The sequence below is a fragment of the Microcebus murinus genome, chromosome 5 (assembly GCF_040939455.1).
Source record: "Microcebus murinus isolate Inina chromosome 5, M.murinus_Inina_mat1.0, whole genome shotgun sequence".
Lineage (NCBI taxonomy): Eukaryota > Metazoa > Chordata > Mammalia > Primates > Cheirogaleidae > Microcebus > Microcebus murinus.
In genome coordinates this window covers 20,101,270-20,123,402 of record NC_134108.1, presented here as the reverse complement: position 1 = coordinate 20,123,402, position 22,133 = coordinate 20,101,270, and the positions used below count along the sequence as shown (strand labels likewise).

The 22,133-nt window shown below is 42.1% G+C and overlaps 1 protein-coding gene across 3 annotated transcripts in view; it reads left to right on the top strand.

Annotated features, from left to right (window-relative positions):
• Positions 1–22,133, top strand: part of UTRN (utrophin) — a 478,755-nt gene that overhangs the window by 15,776 nt on the left and 440,846 nt on the right. The gene's annotated exons all lie outside the window — the stretch shown is intronic.

Sequence of the window (22,133 nt, the reverse complement as noted above, 5' to 3'; positions counted from 1 at the left end):
TCAAAAGCACAGCTTCTGAGGGGCTCATGAATAGTACTCTTTGTGTGTTCTGTTACCCCGTGTAGTTCTGCAGAGTGTGAAGATGTGCTGTTAATGGCCAGTTCCATAACATGTAATATATCAGGCCATTAATTATATGTTAACTCTCATTTGAATACTATTTATAGAGAAGAATAAGAGTTGACTTGAATTATTTTAACTTGCATGTGTAACCTATTGCACGTTAGAAGAGCGTTGGTATTTGGAGAACACATACATACGCTTGCTCTGGGTATTGGGGTGGCCTTGTCGGGCATTCACTGTAGGAAAGATCTTATTCTGGAGGACTTGGTACCAAGGCAGATTGCTTGAAGAGGGGCACTTGAGTGCACAGATGTTCAAAGGAGGCATATAGGGGAGTCTAATGCCATCCCACCTTTCTAGCAGCACTGCTGACCCCCTGCCTTGCACTCCTCACCCCTCATCCACTGTGAAGGAGGCAAATGTCACCAGGTGAGGACTGCACTGTGGTCCTTTTCTGCCCTTTGTGACTTTGCTTGTTTCGTTTTCTATGTTTGATTTTTCTCCCCCTCCTTCCCTTCCCCCACCCCTGTTTTGAAACCTCTGTTCTTTGAACAGCATAAATGCCACAGAGCATCCTGCTCTCTGATCCCTGTGCCAGAATCAATCTTTCCCTCTTGTCCATTCTTTATTTCTATTTTTGGCTCTTCTGGCTTGCACACGTGTGTATGCTGTTTTCCGTCTGACTTTGTGATGCCAGCCTTTAGCTTAGTCTCCACACACACAGTAAGTGTTCACTAAAGGCTTACCGTGGTCTTTAATGGTTTGAAACGTTGGACTTGCATATATATATATATATATACACCTCATTCATTCAGCAAATGGTTATTGTTCAGTGATTGTTGCTAGATGCTGGGCTCAGAGGTGAGCAAGACGCACCTCTGTTCTAGAGGTGCTCTCAGGCCTGTTGGGAGGAAAGGCATCAACAGATACCTGCACATGAACCAGGCCAGGGCACAAAAGGCACGGGGACACAGAAGATGGACAAGTGCTTGCCTTGGTGGGAATGAGAGTGCTATGAGAGGAGGGGAATTTGAGGTATGTCTTTTTTTTTTCTTTTGAGACAGGATCTTGCTCTGTCGCTCAGGCTGCAGGGCAGTGGCCTCATCATAGCTCACTGCAACCTCAAACGCCTGGGCTCAAGAGATCCTCCTGCCTCAGCCTCCCAAAGTGCTAAGATTACAGGGGTGAGCCACTGCCCCCGCCCTGAGGTGTGTCTTGAAGGACGAGTAGGAGGCAGCCCTGTGGACAGGGAGGGAAGAGCATTCTAGGTTGATGGAAACAGAGCAATGCCTGTTGAGTTGTAGCTGGTAGATGTGTGTGGCTGGGGTGATGGGGATAAAGGGAGAGGTTAGGGCTAGATTTTGAAAGCTCTTTTGAAGCAAGGTTTAATCTTTCCCTGTGGGGACGCCCTGCAGGATTTTAAGTGGGTTAATGACTGACTGGCTGAGTACCATTTCTCAGAAGGATAACTTGGTTGGCAGTAGGAACAGGGAATTTAGAAGGGAGCAGAGCCGAGGGTGGCAGGGTAAGCGTTGTGAAAATAATTGAAGTTAGAGAGTACGGGGACATGGGCCAGAGTGGCACAGGTGGAGGGAGATGGAGTAGGGGAAAGGATTGGAAAGAGGGTTAGCAGTTAGAGCAAGACGTATAAAGCCTCCATGTAAACTCCACCTTCATGGGATTTGTTTTATGTTTTTCAATCAGGTATATAATTTTCCAAATCATATTGTAATTCATGTTTTCAGCACTTTTAGTTATTAGCTCTTTCTCCAGAATTAATTTTCTTAACTTGCTTAATTTCTTAACAATTTAGAGTTATTTCTATTTCCTAGAGAAGTTGATTACTGCTGTTTTTCTCACATTGCCTCTTGGTCAGTTTATGTAGGTAACTTTGAATCGAATTGAGTTTCAATAGCATTTGTATTTTTTTATATATATTCATATTTTGAAAGAAAAGTCATGCTTTAGGAAAAAGTAGATTAATTAAAATGAGAAAAAAGGGGAAGCTTATTCATGTTTTTGCAGTATGCTATAACAGTTCTTTGAAAAGGTAGCAAAGAAAGGTAATATTAATATCACCTTAGAAGTGAGTATAAAAGTCTTGGACAACTAAAAGAAAATCTATATGCAAAGACAGCCTGGAAGTCTACTTCAGACTTTAATTGAAGGGTGGAATGTTTAATGTGATGCTGCGAAGATAATGTCATTCTATATTACAAATTTCAGCTTCAACAGATAGGATAGAATAAATGCAAATTAAAAATAAATTAAGAGCAGATGTTGTGAAATACCTTGCATTTAGGGAATAATTAAGTGGTGCAAAGGCCATTGGAGTTCAGTCAATAAAGCTGCGTTGCTCAGAAATCATAATTATTCAGGTAACAGATGCTTTTCTTAATGTGATGCTCTGCTGTGGAGGTTTTGGGAATAGGAGAAAGAAGAGGCTGTTATTCTCATGCTGTCTTTAAGTTCTGTCTTTCAAATCCTTGTATTCAATGGGCTAAATTCTAGCAGGTAAGCTGGTATTTCAAAAATGGTGGTTCCCTTTAAGAAAAAACAGAGGTTTCATTTGTAAACTCTTGCAAGCATTTTTGGGTTGTGTCCTGGTGGTACCTAAGTTTTTGATTTGGCCAGTGAAAGAGTTTTGTGTAGCGTTTTGCTGTCTTGCTCCTGTGATGTGAGGACCAGCACCCCTCAAAAACAATTTTGAGTATAAACAAATTAAACCATGTATGGAATGGTACCATATAGCAAGTCCAAATACTTGCAGAAATTATTCTGTAATGTCTATGTGTTCACAAATATATAGCAAAATGCAAAAATTTTTATGGAAATTATGAACACCAAGTTAAAGATTGTGGATTTCTCTAGAGATAGTAGGAGACAAGGGTCTTCAGTCTTGTCTGTAATATTTAATTTCTCAATGAAAATAGAAATAGCATCTGAAACTAATATGCAATAATGCTAATTTGTGAAGCTGGGTGATTGTCTGTCTTAAGCCCTATTCTTTGGACATAGAATTTGAGACAGAGATTTGTGTGTATTGGAGAACAATTCCTAATAGAAAGGAGGGAAGAAGAATTGGGCCACAGGAAAAGCTGAATTGGATTCAGTGACAACAGGGCCACCATCCGATTCATAGGGAGCTCTGGAGCTGGGACGGTCCCTCAGGGATTTCCTACATTGAGACCACAGTGTTGAGTCTTGTGACCCATGCCTTGACCAGGGGGCTTTAGGCTGTCCCTGGGAAGGGGGTGAGGTAAAAGTTTGGTCAAGGCAACTACCTTTAGCCACTGGCAGCTCCAGGAGTCTTACATAGCTGCCGACTTTGAGCTGAACGCATGCATTGCCTCGTCCTGAAAGGCAGATCTGGGCTGGGCAACTTTTTTGACACCAGGGACTGGTTTCATGGAAGACAATTTTTCTACAGACCAGGGGGCCAGATGGGGGTGGTGAGGGGAGATGGTTTTGGAGAAATTCTCATAAGGAGCTCACAACCTGGATCCCTTACATGCACAGTTTACAGTAGAATTCAGGCTCCTGTGAGATTCTAATTCTGCTGATGATTGATGATCTTTTTTTTTTTTTGGCCACAATACAATTTTTATTTAAAAATTGCAGCATGGTACCTGGAACAGCTTATACAAGTATGCACAGCATATTTTATTTGCGGCCGCTGATTTGACAGGAGGCAGAGCTCAGGCGGTGATGTGAGTGATGCAGAGTGGCTGTAAATACAGAGGAAGCGTCACTTGCCCCCTGCTGCTCACCTCCTACTGTGTGGCCTGGTTCCTACCATGTCCCCCCCCCAAAAAAAGACCTACCCATAATATAAGCCCTACCCTGAAAATAAGACCTAGTGATGGGCGTGGCTACGCGGCGTATCTGCACAACCCATGCATTTCGTCCCAGAGCAGTAAAGAAGACGAGCAGCCCTTCTCATCTGCCCCATGAGAGGTCTATTGCTCCACATGAGAGATTGGGGCCAATGGTTCTAAAGGAAATAGAGTCGCAAGAAATTCAGGATGGAATTCGGGGTTTGGAGAGTTATGATGATGTTCCAGAAGAAGACGACTTAACTATATTTGAATAAATGTAGATTGTTGTACCGTACTTAAAAAAAATAACGCATCCCCTGAAAATAAGCCCTAGGGTGTCTTCTTAAGGAAAAATAAATATAAGACCCTGTCTTGTTTTCGGGGTAACATGGTAATAGGCCCTGGACCAGTACTGGTCTGAGGCCTGGGGCTGGGGACTGAAGGTGTAGGAGACCACAGCACCCACTGCAGTCATCTTTTTATTGTGTATTGTTGTTTATTATCTATTTGCATGCTTGAAAAATATGAAATATTACAAAAAGCTTCAAGTTCCTAGGAACAGTGCTCCCCAAACTACTCTCCTAACACACACACCTCACACACCCTACCATAAACCCCAGCTATTATAATATCGGGTCACCTACTATTTTGTTTTCTGTTTTCCCTGTGTTTTTGGCAAGTGGAGATGCCCTCCTCTCTCCCCCTTCTGGTTTGGGAAGGCCTTGCTTGCTGCCTCTGAAAGGGTTTAAGCAGAGGGCTGATCTGGCCAGACTTGCCCCAGCTGCAGCATGGAGAGTGGGTGGTGGGCGTGTGGATGCTGGGTGGCACAAGGCTGGGGGCCTGGAGGACCACTGGGTGGCTGTCACGGCTGAAGAGTAAGAGATATTGGAGGCCCACGCTAAAGTAGAGGTAGCTGGGAAGGAGGAGAGGAGAGAGTTTGAAAGCTTTAGGTAGGAGATGGACCGGACAGGACATGTGGTGGTCTTCGAATGGTGGGAGGTAGACGTGTGGAGAGGAAGAAGCCTGGTTCTCGGCTTCAACACTGGCAGGGCAAGCCTTCTGTCGAGGTTTCATGAGGAAGGCATTGGATAAGGGGATAGCGAGTGAAGTTCTAGAGGGAGTTTGAGCTGCCTGTGAGATATGTGGGAAATATATATATATATAATCTATATATTTATGAGAGTGGCTTGGGCTACAGTCAATCCTTGCAGATTGGCAGCTGCAGTCTTGACTGCTTTCCTCAGTTATTTGCTCATCTCTTTTAAAGATATTATTAAAATTTCATCAAGAACTGCCTCGCATATTTTATTTCTCTTTGTATTTTCTGAGATTTCTGACTGACCCTAGAATGAGCGTCTGGAGGGAGGACTCTCCAAGCTGGTCGGTGATGGCAGCAGAAGATGAGGAATTAATTAGGAAGTGGTTTTTGATTTTTAGTATTTTTAGCAGATATTGGTGGTTGGCCCCCTTCTTGTTGACTGTATTTATCTCCATAGGAAGCCGACCTGCAGATCTTACCCTAGGTAACTTCATCGAGGCTTGGGGAGGGAGACGAGAGTTTATCAATACATGCTTGCAGTGTGTACAAAAATTTTTACACTTGTGCTTCTGCATATTTTCTGGGAAAAGAAAGTCTACATTTTTCCTTATATTCTCAAAGGAGACCTATGACCTACTGAAAAGTTGTCTTATGAGGGGACATATTATTAGGGTTGTGTCTTCACGTGTTTCTGTCTTTTCTGATGGAAATTAAACTGGCAGTCCAGTGCTCTGGCATGAGTTTGGGGTCCTGCTGGAACGCAAGTTCTGGGCCTTATATTTTGCCTCTGCTGTCTCAGAGCCATTCAGACAAAAGACCTGATTGCTAGAATCATGGTGAGTTGACACAAAGTTTGAAGGGCAAAATTTCTGATACTGTTTGACCTAGTTTTGCATACGATGAATTTTTATTTGTTGATGAATCTTTCCCTTTTGTTGCTAAAAGTGGCGAATAATCAGACATAGATTACTAATTAACAGTCGGGCTCAGCTTTTTTTTTTTTCCTTTTTAATTAATGGAGCTTATGCTCCATCAAGCTCAGGTGGAGTGGGTATCACAGTGCTTTAGTTTATTTCTGACATTAAAGAAAATTCCTTTGTCAAAATGTTGGTATATTTGTGGTGACCACCTTGCGTGTGGCCTCTCTGCTCCCAGCTCTCTCCTACTGCCGGAGAGGTGAGGCGGTGGCCCTGGAGCCTTATTCTGTATCCAGACCAGATCCCCCAGCTCCAGCCTCTTGCCATAGGATTGTGTCACCAACTCAGCCTCAGTCGTGAGATGTCACTTCCTCCTCCGTCCCTCAACTCGCATTTCTCAGTGCTGTTAGTTTCTGGTTCACTGCCACACTCTCCAAAAGTTACTCTTGTTTCAGTGATTTCAAGTGGACACAGATGATCTTTCCAAAACTCTATCCTCTTAAGTTCTCGAACTTCTCTTTCTCGTGATCTTGTCTTGCACTCTGGTGCTTGTATCCTGGCCCAGACCACCTCATTGTTTAGGGTGCAGCCCCTCCATAATCTGGATTTTAAGGGTCCCACTGTGTTTTATACTTCTAGCTCACTCCCTCTTCTAACTCCAGCAATCTGTGACTCCACTGGGGTCTCGAATCCACTGATGCTACTGCCGTTACACTGTCACCTCTCTCCTGTCCTCTCGTGGCTCTCTACTTAGATTCCACAGTCGGTCACAATCACTTCTTGTACACGCTTTTAATTCCCCTGCCGTTCCTGCTCCGTCACAGCTGTGTCAAACCCCACCCTGGTTAAACTGAACTCTTCACCTGCTCTGCACCATCCCCCATGCAGGGGAACACGGCTAGAGGAAAACACACAATCCTAACTCTTTGTTTCAGTATAATTCATATGCAGGGAGACCTTCCTGCGGCTTGGCAGTCACTCCCAGTGCCTTAGATGATTATTTCATACTGTCTCTTCTCTCCTGAAACAGTCACCCCTTCCTCCCCATCCTGACTCTCAGCTGATGACTTTGCCTACTAATGTCCTAAGAAAACTGAACCAAACTGAAGAAGGATCCAGAAGCTCCAACACTACAGCTATCTGCAACCCCATATCTATCCTCAACCAGAAATTGCTCAAGGCCGCCCCAGCTGTGGACATGGTACTCATCCTCTTACTTACTCGAGGACTTTTCCCTTCACTCTTCTGCCTCCCTGCTCTTTCCCCTGGAGTGGATCCCTTCTTTCAATGTACAAACATGCTATTGTTTCTCTTCTCCTGCGAAGCTTCACTCTGATCCCACCTGTCTTTCTTGCTCCATCCCATGTCTCTTTTATGAAAAAGTCCCTCAAGGCTTTTACATACCAACAATTGCAATTCCTTTCCTTTCATTCCTTCTTAAAACCACTCAAATCAGGCATAGCCCCAACCAGTCCACTAAAAGTGCTCTTAGCAAAGTTACTAGAGACTTCCATGTCACCAACTCCAGTGGCTGGTTCTCAGTCCTTATCTTACTTGATCTCTCAGTGTTATCACTGCCGGTTATCACTCCCTCTTCCATGACACACTTTCTTAACTTGGCTTCTAGGACACCCCACTTGCTCCTGGTTTCCCTCTCATTCTGCTTTGCTGATTCTTCCTCTTAAAATTAGAAGGCCCGGGACACAGTCCTTGCTGTCTGTCACCACCCACTCCCTTTGTCATCTCACCAGTCTTCTGGGCCAAAATATCATCTGAACGCTGGACTCAAATTTCTGTCTCTGGCCCAGACCTCTCCTCTTGAACTGCACACTTGGATTTCCAACTGTTCACTTGACGTCTCCACCCATATGTCCAAATCTGAAAATCTGAACTCCTTCTCTCCCCTCAGCCCCACAGCTGATCCCATTGTTTTGCCCATTTCAGAGAAAGGCAGTCTGATTCTTCCAGTTGCTCAGATTCCCCAGTTTGGAGTCATCTTTGTAGTCCTTTCTTTTATACCCACACCTAACCCATCAACAAATCCTGCTGGCTCTATTTTCCTATCAGTGTTTATGCAGAACCTGGTCCTATTTTTATCATCCCCACCGCTGCCGCCCTGGTCCAGGCCTCCTTCACTCTTTCCTGAATTTCCATAGTAGTCTCCTTGTTGCTCTCCCTACTTCCTCCCTCAGCCCACTGAGGCTGGTCTGAACCTCCAGTAGAGAGATTAATTTCAAAACAGAAGCAGATCATGCTGCTCTAGTTTCACAACTCCTTGAGTATCTCCATCCTTCTTGTGCTAAAAGCTGAAGTCCTTAGCGTGATCTGCAAGGCCCTGGTATCCTGCCTGGCCTCCTCTCCCCTTACTCATTTGTGCACTGCAGGAACCTCCCGTTCAGGACCTTTCTCTGAGCTCTTTACCGCAGGTGACGTTATGGCGGACTCCCTCTGCTCAGAGCTACTTGACCACCCAATTAAAACTGCAGCACTCTCCACCCACTCTACCCTGTTTCATTTTTTCCCATAGCACTTATTTTGTTATGCTGATTATCTCTTTGTGGAATCACTAGTATTTAGAACAGTGCCTGGCACCTAGTATGTGCTCAATAAATACATGTTGCGTGAACAAATTGTGGTCTTCATTGCTTTCAACAAGTGTGTAATCCCTGAGAAGAACAGGAATTTAATTATTTTTGTATCTTTAGTGCCCTGATTGGTTCACTCCATGTCAGCCTTCGACTGTGTTTCCCAAATGCTGATGACAGATCACTTAAATTGTTTTTAAACGGTCAGACATGAAATGAGAAGACTGAGGTCAGTGTAATGTTGATATATGTCAGTGTGTGGTTGCCAAATGCCTTTCCTTTTCCAAGATTGTCCTTTATTCTGTCATTATACTAAGTTTTTATTTGGCATGAAAATGCCCATATAATGAAATGATGGTGATAGTCTTCCTATGAGATGAATTCTGGCGTGGGAAGCTTCCTTCAGATTCCTGAGCACTCCAAAAGGGGCCAAGCGTAAGGTACTTGAAAGTAAGGATGTGAATACTTCACTTGGTTACATGATTTTGATTTTAATTTAATTTAATTTAATTTAATTAATTAATTTATTTATTTTTTGCTTTGGAAGTCTTTCTGCAAACAAGTCTTTAAAAAAAGATTTTTAAATAAACTTTTTACTTTAGAATAGTTTTAGATTTACAGAAAAATGTTGAGGATAGTACAGACAGTTCCCATATATCCCACATCTAGTTTCCTCTATTATTACCACCTTAACCTTAGTATTGTGCTCTTGCAAACAAGTCTTTGGTGGAGGCCTATTTTGTGGCTTTCTGTTAACATACAGCAGAGTTTGGGGCATGGGACTGGGAGGTGGGTGAGCCTGAGGCTCCTGAGGATTCTTCCTGTTTTTTGGAATACAATTTAAAAATCATTGCTTTGGTTGCTCAATTCTAGACAAAAGAGCTCACCTTAGTCTCAGAGAGGAGCTGGGTTCTGGTTTTGGTTCTGCCAGTAACCCACTGTGTGACTTTCAATAAGTCACTCAGTCTCTACGCACAATTAATTGATTTTTTTGTAAGGTAAGGAGTGTGGCTATATGACCTCACACTGATGGTTTTTTCAGCTCCAGAGAGCAAAATTGTGAATGCTCAATTGTGAAAGCCGTGCTCGTTCTGTTATTTTGTTCCTCATCACTGTAGTTTCAGTTTTGTCTGCGCCGATCTTGTGATCTTCCCAAATATTCTGCATGCTTGGGTTCTTACCAGCAATATTGCTGTTGGGATTATGGAAATATAGGTTATATGATGGCATTTGAGGTAAGCGTTTTATCTCTAAGTTGGATTAGATATTGAATATGGCATCATATTATTATTTTATACAATATTTTAAATGAAGAATAAGAAAAATCCCACAGGATTTAAAGGTTTTATTAGCATTCTCCTGTAGAGGTACTTTAGGGAAGGCTTAGGGTTTTCGAATCTAAGTGTGCCACCTACTAGCAGTGTGATCTTGGGCAGATTGCTGAGCTGCCTGCTGTGTTTCAGTTTTCTTATCAATAAAGAAGAGATAGTAATAGCACCTACCTCCTTGTATTGTAATAATTAAATCAATTTATATATACATATAAAAATTATAAGCATTGATGTTTATAAAACATCAGTAAATGTTATGATAACATGGGAGTATTTCTTTCCAGTTTTTTAAATAACCATGTAAAAAATAGTTTTAATCATAGTACACTAGCAAAATTTTTTTTTATTTCTTAAATATTTATATCCAGAATTTTGCTTTTTTTTCCTTCTTTATATTTAATAAAAAGATATTCTAGGATAGATTAAGTATTTTCATGGTTATTTCTCATGTGGAATTCTTTTATTTTTTTCTTCTGTGTTTATATATTTTTGAAAAAATAACTCTACATCATACATCATCTCTCCTCCCCCATTTTATTTTATTTTCTCTTTCTTGCTGAGGCTTGATACTACATTCTTTTGGCTGGGATCACCATAGTTGACTCATACAACTAATTTACAGCCAGTTTATTTAAAACATTTGCAAATGTATTAGTTACAGGCTACACTGGTGTGCCAAAGAAACCTCAAAATACAGTGGCTCAAATAGGATCGAAATTTATTTCTCTGTCACCTTACAGTTCAGAGTTGGTGAGTGGTATAGGGACAGGTAGGTGGCTCAGCTCTATATGGTCTTTCAGGGATTCTGGCTTCTTTCTTGTTGTTCTGCCATTCCAAGTATTATCTCAGCATCTTGGTTGAGGCTTGCCCCTCATCCCTATGTCCAAGTTCCAGTCCAAGGTAAGGGGAAAGAGAAGTGTAAAATAAGCAATTTTCTTTTTAAAGGATGTGACCCGAGGTTGCATTTGTGATTCCCTTTTCCATCTCTCTGGCTGCACCTTAGCCACATGGCCTCCTCTAACTACAGGGAAATTGAGAAATGTGGTTTGTGGTGAGGCAGCCGTGTGCTGAGCTAAAACTGTGGAGGATGGGGGAAGACGCCAGATTTCTGATACTAAAAAAAAAGAAGGGGGAAGAATGGATAATAACAAATATACTTTTATAACAATTTGGTTATAAAAATCTAATTTTTGGTTATAAATCTAAGAATTTGGCTATAAAATCAAATATAAAAAAATTTTGGTTATAAAAAAGATTTGAGTTTAGAATTCTCCGATTGCTCAGAGTTCTATGCCAGAACATGGCTGCAAGGGGAGGCCTGGCCCTGGTGCCAACTTGCAGACTTTCCCCTTGGTCTGTCCATGCCGGCTTCATTCTGCACCAAGAGGGCTTTGCACCAAGTCTGTGGTCACTTGGCCAGGTATCCACAGTCTCCCACCCCACCCCACTTGCAAACGGTGGTGTGGAAGGTGCACCCTTGGCAAGTGAGCTCTGCACACATTTGAGCAGGGTGTACTGGGTTCCTTTGTCCCTAGACCATACTTTAGAGGGAGTCGCATGGCTCTGGGCACACATGTCCCCTTGGTGCTCTGACCTCTCTATCCCCTGGGGAGAGTAAGGCCCTCTAAAAGGCAGGGATTTTTTTTTAAAGATTTTACTTATTTTTTTATGTTTTAATATTTAAAAATTTTTTTTTATTTTAGTATATTATGGGGGTACAAATGTTTAGGTTACATTTACTGTCTTTCCACACCCGAGTCAGAGCTTCAAGCATGTGCATTAGGTGTATATATACTCATCCCCTGCGCCCCCCTCCCGTCTGCCCGACACCTGATGAATGTTGTTACTATTTATGCACTTAAGCAGTGATCAGTCAAAACCAATTTGATGGTGAGTACATGTGGTGCTTGTTTTTCCATTCTTGGGATACTTCACTTAGTAGAGTGGGCTCTAGCTGTATCCAAGATAATACAAGAGGTGCGAGATCACCATTTTTATTTTGTGGCTGAGTAGAACTCCATGGTATACATGTACCACATTTTATGAATCCACTCATGTATTGATGGGCACCTGGGTTTTTTCCACATCTTTGCAATTGTGAATTGTGCTGCTATAAACTTTCTAGTGCAGATGTCTTTTTTACAGAATATCTTTTGTTCTTTTGGGTAGATGTAAAAGGCAGGGATTAAGGCAGGGTCCTCTGTTGTCTAGGCTTAAGGGTTATGCTACACAAAGAAACATTAAATTGATTTAGCTCTTTAAATTTTCCACTTTCCTCATGTTCCTGCTTCATTAATATTCATATTTATCTTTTATAATATACATGTATTAGATATACATATTATATATTTAATCCACTAAGAGTGGAATATCTGAAAGGAAAGGGAGGATGGTTTTAATGGATGGTAAGGGTAGGGGAGGGTACAGGGAGGGAGACTGGAGAACATTCACTTATTTAGCTTAATGTTTTCAACAGCTTAAAAAAAAGAAGAAACCACTTCTGAGTGGCCCTTGTGATTCCATGGCAGTTTGCCCAGACTGGAGGGAGCCAGGGTTGGGAATGAAAACTAAGATTCACTTTGAAAATCTAGGGAAAAAAACGTCACTATACAAGTCCTAAGAATGTGCTTGATGGCTTGGGTCATCTGAGAGCAAGTGAAGTCCTGGCATGGGCCTGGCGCCCTCATTCCCTGTCTGCCCGGCCTGTGGCCCCTTCCTGTGACTGCCTAACTGGACCCAGGACACAGACTCTAACCTATCAGGGGCTGAGCCACTGCCACACTCAGGGATCACGACAACTTGCTGATGGGAAATGTAGTTGAAGGTCCAGCACATGAAACCGCTCTTGGGTTGACCAGCAAATCTCTTTCATCCTGGGAATGGGTTATGATAAACTCTCAATCCCTCATGCAGATCCTTGGGACCTGATGTGTTTCAGAATTTATGATTTTCTTTTCTTCATTTCAGAAAGTTTATGATCCATATATCATATATTATGTCATGCCTTCAGGGGAGTTTGGGACGGCACCCTATAATTAAGTATATTAATATTTCTGCAGCAAAATGTGTGACTACTTATACTAAGTGGAACACAAACAAGGTTTTAAGTAGCTTCAGGTCAGTTCAGGTCATGTTTTGCTGCCAAATAGGTTATGAACAAAACCTTTGGTTTCCAGAGCTTTTCAGATCCTGGCATTGTGGATAAGTATCGTTCTCCTGGAATGGTGACCCTTTTCTCAGAGTTTATTCTGTGCCACTTTACATGGGTTGCAATGTGAGTACTCACAACAGGCCTAGGAGGAAGATATTTTGGTATCCTTTTTTTTTTTTTTTTCTTCCACAGAGAAGGAAACTGAGGTTTGGTGAGGTCAAGTAGCTTGCTTAAGATTAAGAGGAAGTGCTCCTGTGCACACAGAGGCCAGGACCCCAAGGCCTGGGTCCTTACGTGGGCTATAAAGGGTTTCTAATTTGCCTGTTGGAGACACTGGGACATAAGCCGGCCTGCAGAATCTCATTTCACATTTAATGGTAGCTGAAAGACAATGCAGCAGTGAAAGTGCCATTGGATGTGGTCATCCTTTGTAACATTGTTTCTTAAGAAAATGCCTCAAGTTCGACCAGCAGGGGCCTTGGCCTGGTCTGTAGCTCATCCTCCTTCCTGCAGCCTTGTGGCTGCTCCTCTGGGGCAGGCCGGGGCAGTGGGTCAGGGCACTGCTCCAGGACCTGATGGCAGTGTGAGCAGCACTGGGGTGAGATGTAGGGAAGAGGGGAAGGAAGGTTCCGGAGCTTGGTGTAGATAGAAGAGGTCAGGGAAAGGGAAATTGGCTATTGGCTGTGGTTCTGACACTAGTCGGGGCAGGGCTCAGTTCCAAACTCTTGTTCCTGTTCTCACATGGCATTTGCCGCGAGTCAGCGCGGCTGCGGGGCAATGTTTTGCCTCAGGCCAAGCAGCCCCTTTGGGTGGGCAGCTGGACAAAGGCACCCCCTCTGGAGAGACACGGTCTGATGGACACTCTGCTTAGTGCACGGTGCCTTTGTGCAGAGCCAAAGGTGCTCTTTCCTCTGTGCCACCTGGCTGGCTGGATTTCAGCCTCGTTTGCCACCTTGGCCTGGTGCCTCTGTGCAGTGGACAGACGTCAGACAGCTCGGCATTAGTAGGAATCTGCCTGAGAAGCACTTTATACGTGTCAGAATTTTTGGAATTGTTTGGCGATGATCTGGGGGAATCGCTGTTACTACCAGTTGTCAGGCGAAGATGCCACGGCACTGTGGGCTGCTGAAGGTCATCTGGGGTGTTGGTGGCTCAAGGTTTCATTGCTGTCCCAGACAGGACTGTCCCCTATGCACAGAAATGGAAGAGACAGCCTCGGAAATGGAAGAGACAGCCAGGGCATTTCAGGATATGTTTTCCCGCGTTGCTTCATTCTGCACTGCCTTCTCGTCTTTCTTGATTGTATTAACAATGGATAGACTGATACTGGTTCCTGTGTGGACATATGTGGCAATTGGCGGCTTTCAGTGACCCCATAGCTCTTATCAGGTCACAGTGGGTTCAGTGTTGGTGCCATTTGAGTTGGGAAAATGTGGTCACGTTCAAGGAAAACATCGGAAATTAGAAGGTCTGGGTAAATGTATCGGTATGCTGATCGCTTTCTTAGCAGTATCTTCGTTTACATGAGGTTTATTTAAAACTAAACATAATCTGTTAAACTTTTACTTCATGTAATGTATGGGTTCAGGAGTCTTAGCCAAAGTCAACGTTTTTTATGGGAAGTACCTGGATATACATTAACTTTTAAAATTGCAACCGGTTAGTTACACCATAAAAGCTAGCAAAGTGTGAATGAATTGATTGCTTGTTAATCTGGAGCACACGAGGGACATTAATTTTAGACGGAGAAAATATTTCCTAAAAAAAGTAGAGGAAGGCAGAGAGCTAAGTATATGTGTTGAGCCCTTTCAAATTGACTATTTCATTTACTCCCTACAATAATTCCATAGGGAAGATATACTGTTTCTGTTTCAGAGTCAAGGATATGCCTGTGTTCTTAGGACGTACAGCAGGTTTTTTTGGTCATATTTAAAAGACACCTCATCTAATTCTGAATTCTTACAGAAAGTCACTCAAGAAGTAGGATTTTGAAAAAAAAAAATCAACAGAATTGCAGGGAAGGGAAGAAATGAGTTATTAGGAAGGTAAGTCTGTCCAAGGGGAGACAGTCCACAGAAACTGCTTGTTAGACTTTGGGTGCAAATTTATCTCAATGTGTCACATTAGGCAAAGCAATAAGAAAATGGTGAGTTAGAAGAGTGACTTGACATTATCCATGAATTTTCAAAAATACATTTGCTAAAATGAGGTACAGTTTGTTTTTTTTTCTCCTGGCCTTGAAGCCCCAAAGAACTTTTTCCCTAGAACCTCATAAATATGGAAGAAGCAATCTCTTCAGCTCTGAGTGATATTTAGATGAAGAGAACTCTCATTTGTGGCATCTCGTACTGTGAGCCAGGTGCAAATAAATAAATTTATTTAAAAAAAAAAATAGAGATGGGAGGAAATTCTCCAGAGATTTGCCTTAATCCAGGAGCAAATTTAAACTTTCTAATCTGATACCTTGATAAATGATCAAATTTTGTAATACGAAGATGATACCTCCTCTTACCTTTCTTTTCATAAATTAATTTTTAAAAATAGTCCTCAGACTTTCCTGTCAAGGAACCCTTTGATATTTGATCATATCTCGTGGTACTTTTTCCATCGCTGGGTATAAATTTCTACTCTCACAGTCAGTAAATCTTACCATGAGCATTCTTTCTGGGCTTTAAAGTTCCGTCTTCCTTTCCCTTCCTGGAAATGGTTTCCAGATGGGATTGTTTTCTTTTGACAACCTCAAGACTATGTTTTACCATTTTTTGACCTATTATCTCTTTTCTGAGTTTCATTTTTGGTTTAGGTATTCTATTTTTAGAATTTTTTTTTTTTTGGTTCAATAATCTGTAATATATCCTGAAAATACCTGGCAAGTGTTACGGTCCTGCACAGTGATACTGTTAACAATGAAGTGCTGAGGACTTCTCTGGGACTCCTGCTGCTTTAAGGAAAAATTTTCCTTCAGTATATTCCTTCTTTCTTACTTTTTTATATTTATTTAGATACAAAGAATTAAGGTATTGCTTAGTTTAATTCCTTTATAATATCTATTGAAAAAAATTTAAAAAAAGACAAACTTGCTTAAAAATCATTTGAATGAAAGTTAATTTTCATAATATTTATTTAGTTATTTTTTTTCTCATTATTCTTTCATATTTTGCCAAGTGAAGCCACATGAATTTCACTCTTTTAATGTTGTGGCCCAGGGGAGCATGTGTACCTATCAGGAGATTAAGTTGTGGATCTGGCATTTTCACTGGAAGTGCTGTTTTTGGGCATGCCAGAGTTTTTCTACTTTTGCGTTGCATTTTGCTAGAGACCTTGCCAATTAAGGATTTGTTGATAGAATGACTTTAATTGCTTTATGAGACATTTGCTTGGTATTAAGGATTTAGAGTCCTGGGAGTAACTTGGTTGGCTAACATCCTTCTGCTCCTTCTTCATGATCACGTCTGTAAATCAGGGAGCCCAGTACATTTTCTTGTAGAATTTTGGATGCGATAAGATTTATTAGAAACATTGTGTTTATCTGTCTTCAAATTTTGGTCCCATATTATTTAAAGTAAAATTTTAAAGATATAAATTCTAGGGACTAAATGGAATAAAAGTAACAATTCTCTTGTTTTATGATTACATGAGGCTGGGCGCGGTGGCTCACGCCTGTAATCCTAGCACTCTGGGAGGCCGAGGTGGGCGGATCGCTCAAGGTCAGGAGTTGGAAACCAGCCTGAGCAAGAGCGAGACCCTGTCTCTACTAAAAATAGAAATAAATTAATTAGCCAACTAAAAATATATAGAAAAAATTAGCCGGGCATGGTGGCGCATGTCTGTAGTCCCAGCTACTTGGGAGGCTGAGGCAGGAGGATTGCTTGAGCCCAGGAGTTTGAGGTTGCTGTGAGCTAGGCTGACGCCATGGCACTCTAGCCCAGGTGACAGTGAGACTCTGTCTCAAAAAAAAAAAAAAAAAAAAAGATTTGGTTAATATTGTCAGAGGCTGTTGCTTTTGCCATTGTCATTATTGCTATTTCCTTTCTTCATTCCTGGCCTCCCTTCCCCTCTTTGAGATGTTAGCTCTTGACTTTCTGCAGGCTGCTGTTGGTGACACAGGGGACATCTCCTGACCAGGTTACCAGGTCCGGCCGAATGGACTCTGACCCGTGTTTCCAGCCACTGGAGTTTTGCTTTTGTGAATATTATAAATAATAATTATAATTATTATGAAATACTAAATTATAAACTGGTTGGAATGTGCCTGACGCCCCCACATGCACAATTTGACATGCTGGTTAGTCTCACGATGTAAGAAGTCAGGGAACAACAGCCGAGTGAGAAACCTAAGGAGAGAGGGGGATTCTGGAGCAAAGAACAGTCTCAGAGGTAGGATGACAGAGTTAAACACATTAGTCAACAAAATTAGTGCCACTCACTCTGTTTTCCGCCTTTTCCTGTCAGTGATGGTCTGAGCCATTAGAATTCAGGTTGATGATGAACTAGCAAACACCTCATTTAATCCTGGGAACATTTATTTACCTGAGTCGGCTTTTTCAAATGTGCTAAGTGCTGTCCCAACTCCTGACATTCTACTTGTGCTTTATCTATCAGACTGGCTTATTGCCTTTTCTTGCTAATGGGGATGGGGGGTGGTGGTGGGGGCGTTGGTGCTGTTGGAAAGTGTGCAGACAAGCTTGCTGTGCAGCAGTGGCTGTAAGGGCACCGCTGTTGGGAATCAGCTGACTTTCAGTCGTCTCTGTCTCATCATATTACACACACGTGCACATGTTCTAGTGTTTGCTTAATTTTAACCTGAAACACCACGTGAAATAATTTGATGTATATGAAGTATTGCAGTTAATAAGTAGTATTGCAGTAATTAATGGTTTTTGCACACTCCCTATGTTAGTCATGATTTTACCTTTTTACTATTATTTACACACACATCCATATACACCCATACTGCTTACATGTATGTGTATATATACACAAATATGTGTGTGTATATATAACACACACTAATTCATCTAATTCTTGCAACAGCTCTATTAAAGAGGCACATCTATTATCACCTCCAGTTATAGTCAGCAAGCCATGGCACAGAGTGGTTAAGTCACTCTCCCAGCACAGGCAGTCAGGGACAGAGCTGGAATGTCAGCCAGGCATCTGTGCCACACTCTTCATCACTACCCTGTAGTACTTTTCGGTGCTAAGACTCCAAGCAAACAGTAATTAAATAATTATAGTAAATAAGCCCCAAATTATTTTATTATGAGACAAGCTAGGAAACTATACAGTTTTTAAAATGGAAACTGGTTTCTGTTGTTTACCATATATGGAGGTTTGCTTGGGATTTGGCTGTTTTTGTTTGTTAAATAAAGATTTTAGTTGTCTGAGTGTTTGTATGACAAGTGATCTTGGTGTGTCCTGCATTAGTGAGCATATATCGAGTGTGTCTGATGGATTTACCTTCTCTCATCTGTGAACCTCCGAGGTCTGTCCAGAAGCATCCAGCCATGTAATATGAAAAATGGAGACATTTATTGAAGAAGATACAAGAAACATAGTACATACATAGGACAAGGATGCGTCATTGAGGTCCTTCAAACTAGTCACCTTGGGACCTCATGCAGTTCTCCCAGCACCTCTACCATTGTTCCAAACACTCTGCAAAATCCTGTGTTGGAATTGCCATCAGCTGCCTCGTCGTATTTTCCTGAATCTCATTGACAGTCTGAATTCTCTTCCCTTTCAAAAGTGATTTTAGTTTTGGGAAAAGCCAGAAGTTGCAGGGCACCAAATCTGGGCTGTAGGGTAGCTGAGTCACCTGGGTAATTTGATATTTTGCCAAAAAAACTGCAGGAGACGTGATGCATGGCAGGCACATTGTTGTGATGAAGCTGCCTATCACCAGTTGCCCACACCCGTGGCTGTTTTTTATCACATTGCATCTCTCAGCCGATGAAGAACATTGAGACAGTACTCCTTATTAATTGTTTGGCCTGGGGGAGCATACTCGTGGTGGACAGCACCTTCCCAATCAAAAAACACAGTTAACATGGTCTTGATCTTGCTGCGACTTTGCCGTGCATGGAGAACCAGGCAACTTCCACTGGGACAACTGAGCCTTCGTTTCCAGATTATAGCTGTAGACCCACGATTCATCTTCAGTTATGACCTTCTTAAGGAAATCTGGTTCATTGGTAGCAGTTTGGAACAAGTCATCAGCAAATGCAGCATGATGGTCCTTCTGCCCTGGTAGCAGAAGCTGCGGAACGCATTTTGCCACAACACATTTCATGCCAAGATCTTCCGTCAAAATGTCAGACACAGAAGGTTTTGGAATCCCCAGATCAGCTTCTAGTTCTTGCTCTGTCAGTCGCTGGTCTTTGTTGACTGCAGCCTGTAGACACGTTCAACATTCCCAGTGTTCTGCTTGTTGCAGGCCTTCCAGAACATGGATCACTTTCAACAGATTCTCGACCATCTTTGAAGCGTTTGTGCCACAATTTTGTTTGCACTGCACTCATTGCATGGCCCCGAAAGCCTTCTGAATCATCCGTATAGTTTCTGAGGAGGAATGTCCAAGGTTAACACAAAATTTGATGCAGATTCATTGCTCTGCTTGCTCAGTCATTTTGAATGTGAGAGCCACACAGTACGCATGCTCGCTCAATGGCGTCTAGTACCCCACTGATGAGTACAGGCATGTCGTTGTTCACGCATGCGCATTCCAGTTCACTCGCCTTGGCTGCCAGGTTACGTCCATGTCTTGCAGCCAGTTCACATTATCTTAGCAATGGCTTGATGCTTTCTGGACAGACCTGGTCTAGCTCAGCTGACCCCCCAAATCTGTGAGTGGTCTCTCGTGGCCACCCTGCAGGTGAGTTTGGGGACCAGGAATTTATTTCAACCACCAAACTCACCTTTGTGACTCAGTACCAAGGGCTTCTGTCTTTCCTTAGTAAGATGTGGAAATTAAAGAAACTTTGAGGCCGGGTGGGGTGGCTCACACCTGTAATCCTAGCACTCTGGGAGGCCGAGGCAAGAGGATAGTTTGAGCTCAGGAGTTCAAGACCAGCCTGAACAAGAGTGAGATCCTGTCTCTACTATAAATAGAAAGAAATTAGCCAAACAACTAAAAATAGAAAAAAATTAGCTGGGCATAGTGGCGCATACAGATAGTCCCAGCTACCTGGGAGGCTGAGGCAGGAGGATCGCTTGATTGAGCCCAGGAGTTTGAGGTTGCTGTGAGCTAGGCTGACGCCACGGCACTCTAGCCCAGGCAACAGAGTGAGACTGTCTCAGAAAAAAAAAAAAGAAAAAAAAAAGAAAAGAAACTTTGACTCTGAAATTTGTTCCACACGAGCCCATTAAATGAGAATGACATCCTGGTGGAGAAGAAGTAAAAGTGGATTCCATGGGCCATTGTAAGTCACTGCCTTGAGCAATTTATCCATGTATAGAGGATTAACAAGCAGTATATTTTAAGACATAGGGAAATGTGTTTGATTTTGATCTTTTCAGAAGATGAATCCTGTTTAAATGTGGAGAGCAGCACTATTTTGTTTTTCCTGGCAATTCAAGGTCTAATACTCACATTTAAGTAACAAAGATGTTTGCGATTACAAAGCATGATCTTAGTAATTCTTAAATTTGGTGATTGGATTGATCACGCTTTCTTCAGTAGGCTATTAAATTATGATGACCACTAGTTAAGTGGTGGATTAAATATTGTTAATATTATTTGTAAATATTCTAACATCATCTCCATTCCTCTTATCAAGACTAATTGATTATTATAATGAACAAAATTATCATTTGAATAAGAGCCAGAACAACAAGCCTCCCTCCCTTAAATTAATTATGGGATGGAAAAGAGCAATACCAATTTTTGTGATAATCTGTTTTGAATGTTAGGGGATGTTCAGTATCCTGCATCAGAATTCATGTACAACATTAATATTTATTTTGCTTTAAAGTTTGAAGTCACTGAGTAGTACTTACATTTATTTTTATCTTAAGCTTTCTCAGAAATATTAAGGTTTAAAAGAAATAAAAGAGGCTGGTGTTGTAGCTCATGCCTGTAATCCCAGCACTTTGGGAGGCTGAGGTGGGAGGATCACTTGGGGCCAGGAGTTTGAGACCAGCCTGACCAACATGCAACACCCTATCTCTACAAAAAATAAAAAACAGATTAGCCAAGTGTGATGGCACATGCTTGTCGTCCCAGCTACATGGGAGGATGAGGCAGAAGGATTGCTTGAGTCCAGGAGTTTGAGGCTGCAGTGAGCAATGATGATGCCACCACATTCTGGCCTAGGTGACAGAGCGAGATCCTGTCTCAAAAAGAGAAAAAAGGCCGGGCGAGGTGGCTCACACCTGTAATCCTAGCACTCTGGGATACCGAGGTGGGCAGATTGCTGGAGGTCAGGAGTTCAAAACCAGCCTGAGCAAGAGCGAGACCCCGTCTCTACTATAAATAGAAAGAAATTAATTGGCCCACTGATATATATAGAAAAAATTAGCCGGGGATGGTGGCGCATGCCTGTAGTCCCAGCTACTTGGGAGCCTGAGGCAGTTGGATTGCTTGAGCCCAGGAGTTTGAGGTTGCTGTGAGCTAGGCTGACGCCACAGCACTTACTCTAGCCTGGACAAGAGAGTGAGACTCTGTCTCAAAAAAAAAAAAAAAAAAAAAAAAAGAGAGAGAGAGGAAAAAAAAGAGAGAGAGAAAGAAAATCTTATTAAATTTCTTACTTTCTTCCTCTCTACCACTTAATATCTTTGTGATACATTAAACATATACACAAAATGAGCAAAATATTTTTTATAAGCTTCCATACTTCCAGGGTCTCAATCAAACGGGCTGTATGTGAGCTTTTGCATGTGAGTAATTTGGTCAAAGCCTGCAAGTTTATGAATATGCTGGAAAACCTTACCTATTAGTTTGAGCCGTCTCCACCCTCCTTAGGCAACTGCTCACAATTTCACTGGGTATGGCCGGGGAACCTTGGTGTTCAGCTGTGAAGTTCTTTGTGGTCTAAAAGGCAGTGTCAAGAAAGTATTTCTGTATTTCATCATGTTACTATCAGAAACATATGTGTTTCCTTTTAGCCGAGATGAGACTTGCTCTCTGTGTTTCCACAACTTATAGGGGGGCCTTTCTGTCGGCCAGGGGGTGCCGGCGTGAGCTGAGCATTGGAGTTCAGGAAACCTTCACAATAGGTGTATTTTTCTT